This window comes from Vulpes vulpes, chromosome 12, assembly GCF_048418805.1.
Source record: "Vulpes vulpes isolate BD-2025 chromosome 12, VulVul3, whole genome shotgun sequence".
NCBI lineage: Eukaryota > Metazoa > Chordata > Mammalia > Carnivora > Canidae > Vulpes > Vulpes vulpes.
Genome location: NC_132791.1, coordinates 139,679,255 through 139,684,731, shown reverse-complemented (window position 1 = coordinate 139,684,731; position 5,477 = coordinate 139,679,255). Strand labels below are relative to the sequence as shown.

Sequence of the window (5,477 nt, the reverse complement as noted above, 5' to 3'; positions counted from 1 at the left end):
AAGTGGATTTTGAACACAATTCGAACACAGGGAGCCTGACTCCAATCTGACTCCTTGCCACATAGTTTATGACATAATCCACAAGTATATTTGGCAGCAGCTACATGCACTACATTCTCCTAGCTGGTTTGAGGATTAAAGAAATTTGATCAAATGAGTTAATACATGTGAAGTGCTTATTCCAGTGCCTGGCATATAGCAAGAGCTCAAAAGTGTTAACTACCATTATTATGAGATATAGTCTTGGCCTCAAAGCAATTATAGGGTGCCTGGGGAAACAAGACATTCATTCATAAATCATTAACCAACAATACAAGAATCATAGTTTAGTATAAAAAGTGGTGTAAGGAAGTATCTAGAGCCAGAGCCAGGGACTCGGTGTCTACAGGTGCCAAGCAGCTTAACAAAAGTGCAGTAGGAATGTGGGGCACTGGAAATCAAAGGTCTTGTCTAACGGGATAGCCATTCACTCTAACCTATTGTTGCCCTGTGGAGACACCATCCAAGTATTGCCAAATTTGTTTTTAAAGAACCCAGAAATTTAGATGTTTATGTGAAATCTATTTGTAAATGTACACTATTTCAGTGCTTTAAAAAGTGCATTATCTTTGGGTTACAAGTTACAAAATATATCTTAAATACATAGTCTTAAGAAGACTCTTAGAAGTCACACAAGCATCTGGTTTCCCACCTTACTCTTCTATTCACACACAGTCTGGACAAGGGAATCTTAAACTAGAGAGGTGTCACCTGCCCCAGGTCACCCAACTAGAGGCACATCTGTAAATTCAATCTTCACAGACTTCAGTGTTAAATTATTACCAAAGCTGGCCACATTTCTGTGAATTTGGTCCCCTTGGGCTCAACCACAGAAGGAAAGCTTCAGGTAGTGAAGAATAAGGATTTGGAATAAGATTTGGGAAGAAACACTACAAGTGAAGAAATGTCATGGGAAAAGCATAGAGAAATGGTCAAGTCCCACGTCAGGCTCCCTGCATGGAGCCTGCTTCTCCCTCTGCCTGTGTCTCTGCCTTTCTCTCTCTCTCTCTCTCTCTCTCTCTCTGTCTCTCATAAATAAATAAAATCTTTAAAAAACAAAAATAAAATGTGTTCAAGGGACACCAAGGTCATTCCAGTCTGAGGTAGGGCAAAATCTGGAAATGAATTAAGAAGAGACCTGGGAGCCACAGAAGTTTCATATTTTATGCCACCCTCTACAGGAACCATGGGAAGTTGATAGAGCTGAGTGGCACAAAGACAGGTAAGAATGGACTTTCAAAGGGCAGCTTGATGCCAGGGCTCATCTCTACTGTCAAGAGGTCCCATCAGTCATGCCTGTTTCCCATTGAACCCAGATTTTCTATTTTGGGGAGGAGGAAGGGGAGGAAACAGAAATCAGAGGAATTATAATTTATCTGGAGAATAAGCAATGAACTAAGGATAATTTATCAACAAAACTCAAGAAACTGGATTCAACCCAGGTGTGATTTTCCCCTTCTTCCAAACTTATTTGTGTTCTTGAGAAGAATCAATTATAGATATAGATTTGTAAGACATCATATCTGAGTGCATTGTGAGTACATTTGTGGCATTGCTTCCAAAATTTCTGTTCCAGATGCATGCATAAATGGACATCAGTAAAACTCCATTTTGACCGGTCATCCAACAGATATTCACTGTGTGTTTATTCTATGCCATATACTGTGCTGAGCCCTGGGGATTCAATGTTGATCAAAAGCAGACCTGTGCTTCTTACTCATGAAGCTTAAAAGTCTTTTCATGGAGACAGACATTAATCAAATAAATGTAAATGTACAATGTGATAAGTGCCATAAAGAGGTACTGCATGAGCTCAGAGAACATCTGGTAGGAGGATTGAACCTAGTTGGGAAGAATAAGAAAAGCTTCCCTGAGGAAGTAATGATTGAGTTGAGCTCTCCAAATTAGAAGACATTGTTACAGCAACAAGAGTAGAGAATCCAGTCAGAGGAAACAGATGCAGTTGAGTAGAACCCAACTCATAGTGGCTCATGAGAGCAGATTACTGAATTTTCATGAATTTTGCAAACCAGTTGATGTCATGTTGGGAATATTTACACCGCAGACATTGGCAAATGCTATAAGAATCAGGGATCATGTTTTTGTTCTTGTTTTTTGGTGTGTGGGGGACTTTTTTGTTTTCACAGAGAGGCAGTTTCCAAACAATTGCCAGCATGTCATCATAAAGTGCTGTGATTGGAGGCAGAAGAACAGATATACCAGACAAAACAGAACATCAAGTGTCAAGCATATAAACCACAAGGAGAACAAATGGTGGGAGATGAAGTGGACAGCCAAGTAGGTGCTGGACCATGCACAGTTATGAACGCTTGTTAAGCATTTTATTCTTCATTTTAAGAGCAGGAGGAAGCCACTGAAGTGATCGTAAGTAAGATGAATAATTTAAGCAGATGGTAGTTTTAATAAGATCCATCTGCTCACGCTTTGGAGACTGGGTTGGAAGAAGGCAAGAGAAGATGGGATGACCACTTTGAAGGCAGTAAGTAGTCCAGGAAACAAATAATAATAGCTTGGACTAGGGATCCCTGGGTGGCGCAGCGGTTTGGTGCCTGCCTTTGGCCCAGGGCGTGATCCTGGAGACCCGGGATCGAATCCCACATCAGGCTCCCGGTGCATGGAGCCTGCTTCTCCCTCCACCTGTGTCTCTGCCTCTCTCTCTCTCTGTGACTATCATAAATAAATAAAAATTAAAAAAAAATAGCTTGGACTAGAGTGTTGACAGTAGAGATGAAGAGACATAGCAGATTGTGTATGTTAGGGAGATAAAAATCAATAGGATTTGGTGAAGGACTTCAATATAGCAGCGAGTGGGTATAAATTTTATAACTGGATAACTGGATGTATGGTCAGGACCCTTCCCCAAACCAGAAAATATTGAAAGAGGATCACCATTTTCAGTGGCAGGGAGAGTCGTTTTGGCACACATTTGGCTTGATACCTTTGAGACAACCAAAACGGCATGAGGGATGTGCAATGTGGGCTGGAAGTATAAGTTGCAGAGTCATTTTTTATGAAACAATGGAAAATGTGGGCTAGGAATAGTAGAGTGAGAGTATGAAGTGAGATGATAGTTACGAAGTAAGATTTCTTAGTTTTAAGAAATTCCAAATTTTGAGTGTATTTTTGAGAAGAATGAGCCTGAAAAGAATATTGAAAAAGAGCAATCAAAATTCTGTTCATTTCAGCAACAAGCCAATCATAGGTTTAGCAAATGCTACCATAACTGATATGATGGAGGGTAAATGGCCGATTGAAGAGAACATAGAGGGTGGATGGAAGGCAGATAGGGACAGTAAGTATGAACAACTCTTTCAAGAAGTCTGGCTGAGGGGCACCTGTGTGGTTCAGTTGGTTAAGCATCTGACTCTTGATTTTGGCTCAGGTCATTTTCTGAGGGTCATGAGATCAAGCCCTGAGTAGGGTTCTGTGCTGAGCATGGAATCTGCTTGAGATCATCTATCTGCCTCTGAACTTCTCCACCCCGACCCCCTTGTGTGGCTGCACTTGTGCTCTTTCGAAGAAGAAGAAGAAGAAGAAGAAGAAGAAGAAGAAGAAGAAGAAGAAAGAAGAAAAAGAAGAAGAAGAAGAAGAAGAAGAAGAAGAAGAAGAAGAAGAAGAAAAGAAGAAGAAGAAGAAGAAGAAGAAAGAAGAAAAAGAAGAAGAAGAAGAAGAAGAAGAAGAAGAAGAAGAAGAAGAAGAAGAAAGAAGAAAAAGAAGAAGAAGAAGAAGAAGAAAAGAAGAAGAAGAAGAAGAAGAAGAAGAAGAAAGAAGAAGAAAGAAGAAGAAGAAGAAAGAAGAAGAAGAAGGAGAAGGAGAAGGAGAAGGAGAACTACTACTGATATGGATAGAAATGTGGGATCCAAAAGCCATCTGTTTCTTTGTGTGGGTTTTTTTAAGCAGAAGAGACATTAAGGATGTTTAAGAGAAAACCAAAAACACTGGGATGGTGCAAGGTGAAAAGGAGAATCTTAACATATGAAAGAAACTAGAATAGTCAGAAAGGTGTGTGCAACCTACAGGAAGAGGTACCAGAGCCCATGGTACTGAGGGAAGAATGATGACCTGGATACCATTGGGTTGAGGTTATGTTTCTCATACCAGAAACCAATAGGCATTTCTGTCTGATGGTTTTTATTGTTATCTCTAAAGCTTCTAGATTGAATCGCTACACTCTTTCCCCTTGAGGGAAAAAATTGAACCAACAGCCCTCTGTGGTTTCCCTGTGAAAAATCTTTGAACATGGTTTAAATTGCATGTGTTGAATTGTCTGATCTTGAGAATCTCAGACCCTTAGATGCAGAAATTGATGATCTTATCGGATCCCTTCATTTCAATTCATTCCCTGAATATGTATTGGGCACTCACTCTGCCAGACACTCTGCCAATCACTGGGGATTCAAAGATAAACAAGAGAGCTTCTGACCTTGAAAAGGTAATGGAATAAAAATATTTATGCAATTAACCATAATAAAGTTGCAAGTGCTACAGCTAAACAAAACTAGATGTTTCCGGAGGAGGGAACTAGTTCATTCCAGGGCCAAGAAAATGATCCAGGTCTCTAGACTCCAAATAGAATGTCTTCCTCACTACCCATATATAATATTACTCTTATTATTCCACAAAAAAAGATTTGCTGTGTAAATCTATTTGTTTAACCCACAAAGATAATATAATCTTTCAGCCTTCTTGTTAATGTACTACCATCACTAATCCAAGATCAACACTCATATATACTATTGGCTGAGAACTCTATGATTTGGATTCTGGTATAAACCACTCATTTCCCTTTAAACATTAGTTTGAAAACCATTAAACAGTAGATGGCCATCACCCCACATTCATTATTCACTAGAACAATTCTACGTAGCTGTGTCTATATAAGGCCACAGAACCAACCACAATTTTGTTAGTACATTTATTTTTTTTTTGTTACTGCCTCTGTCATAATTCTAACCTACTAGTAACCAAAACATTTGCCTGCTTTTTAGTTTCATGTCTTTAAACCTCTAGGCTGAATCTATACTAATGAGTAAGAGGCAAAATTTTAGTTCCTGACATTCTGGCATTATATGAAGTCAAATAGACACTAAAATCAGCACACGCTTCGGCAGCACATATACGAAAATCAAAATGATGCAGAAAAGATTGGCATGGTCCCTGCCCAAGGATGACATACGTTAAAATGAATTCTTACCTTCTTTTGTTATTTCAGAAATTTGTTAAATATTTACAGAAGACCCACAATTGTCTGGGGCAAGACCAAGTGCATCAGGGGTGAAATAAACAAGATGGTTTTGGTTCTCTAGGAGATCATCATATACATCCAGAGAATCAATTTTGGGCCTTTCCAAACCCTCAATTTTGATTTGAAACCCCCACCTTGGAGTGGGGAAATAAAACTTTCTAGAATAAAGACT

At 39.3% G+C, this 5,477-nt stretch overlaps 1 non-coding gene across 1 annotated transcript; it reads left to right on the top strand.

Moving 5' to 3' along the window:
* The first annotated feature begins 5,159 nt into the window (after positions 1-5,159).
* Positions 5,160-5,262, top strand: LOC112925022 (U6 spliceosomal RNA). Its single transcript, XR_003235999.2, has one exon. It is a non-coding gene; the product is annotated as a U6 spliceosomal RNA (small nuclear RNA).
* Positions 5,263-5,477: the final 215 nt, after the last annotated feature.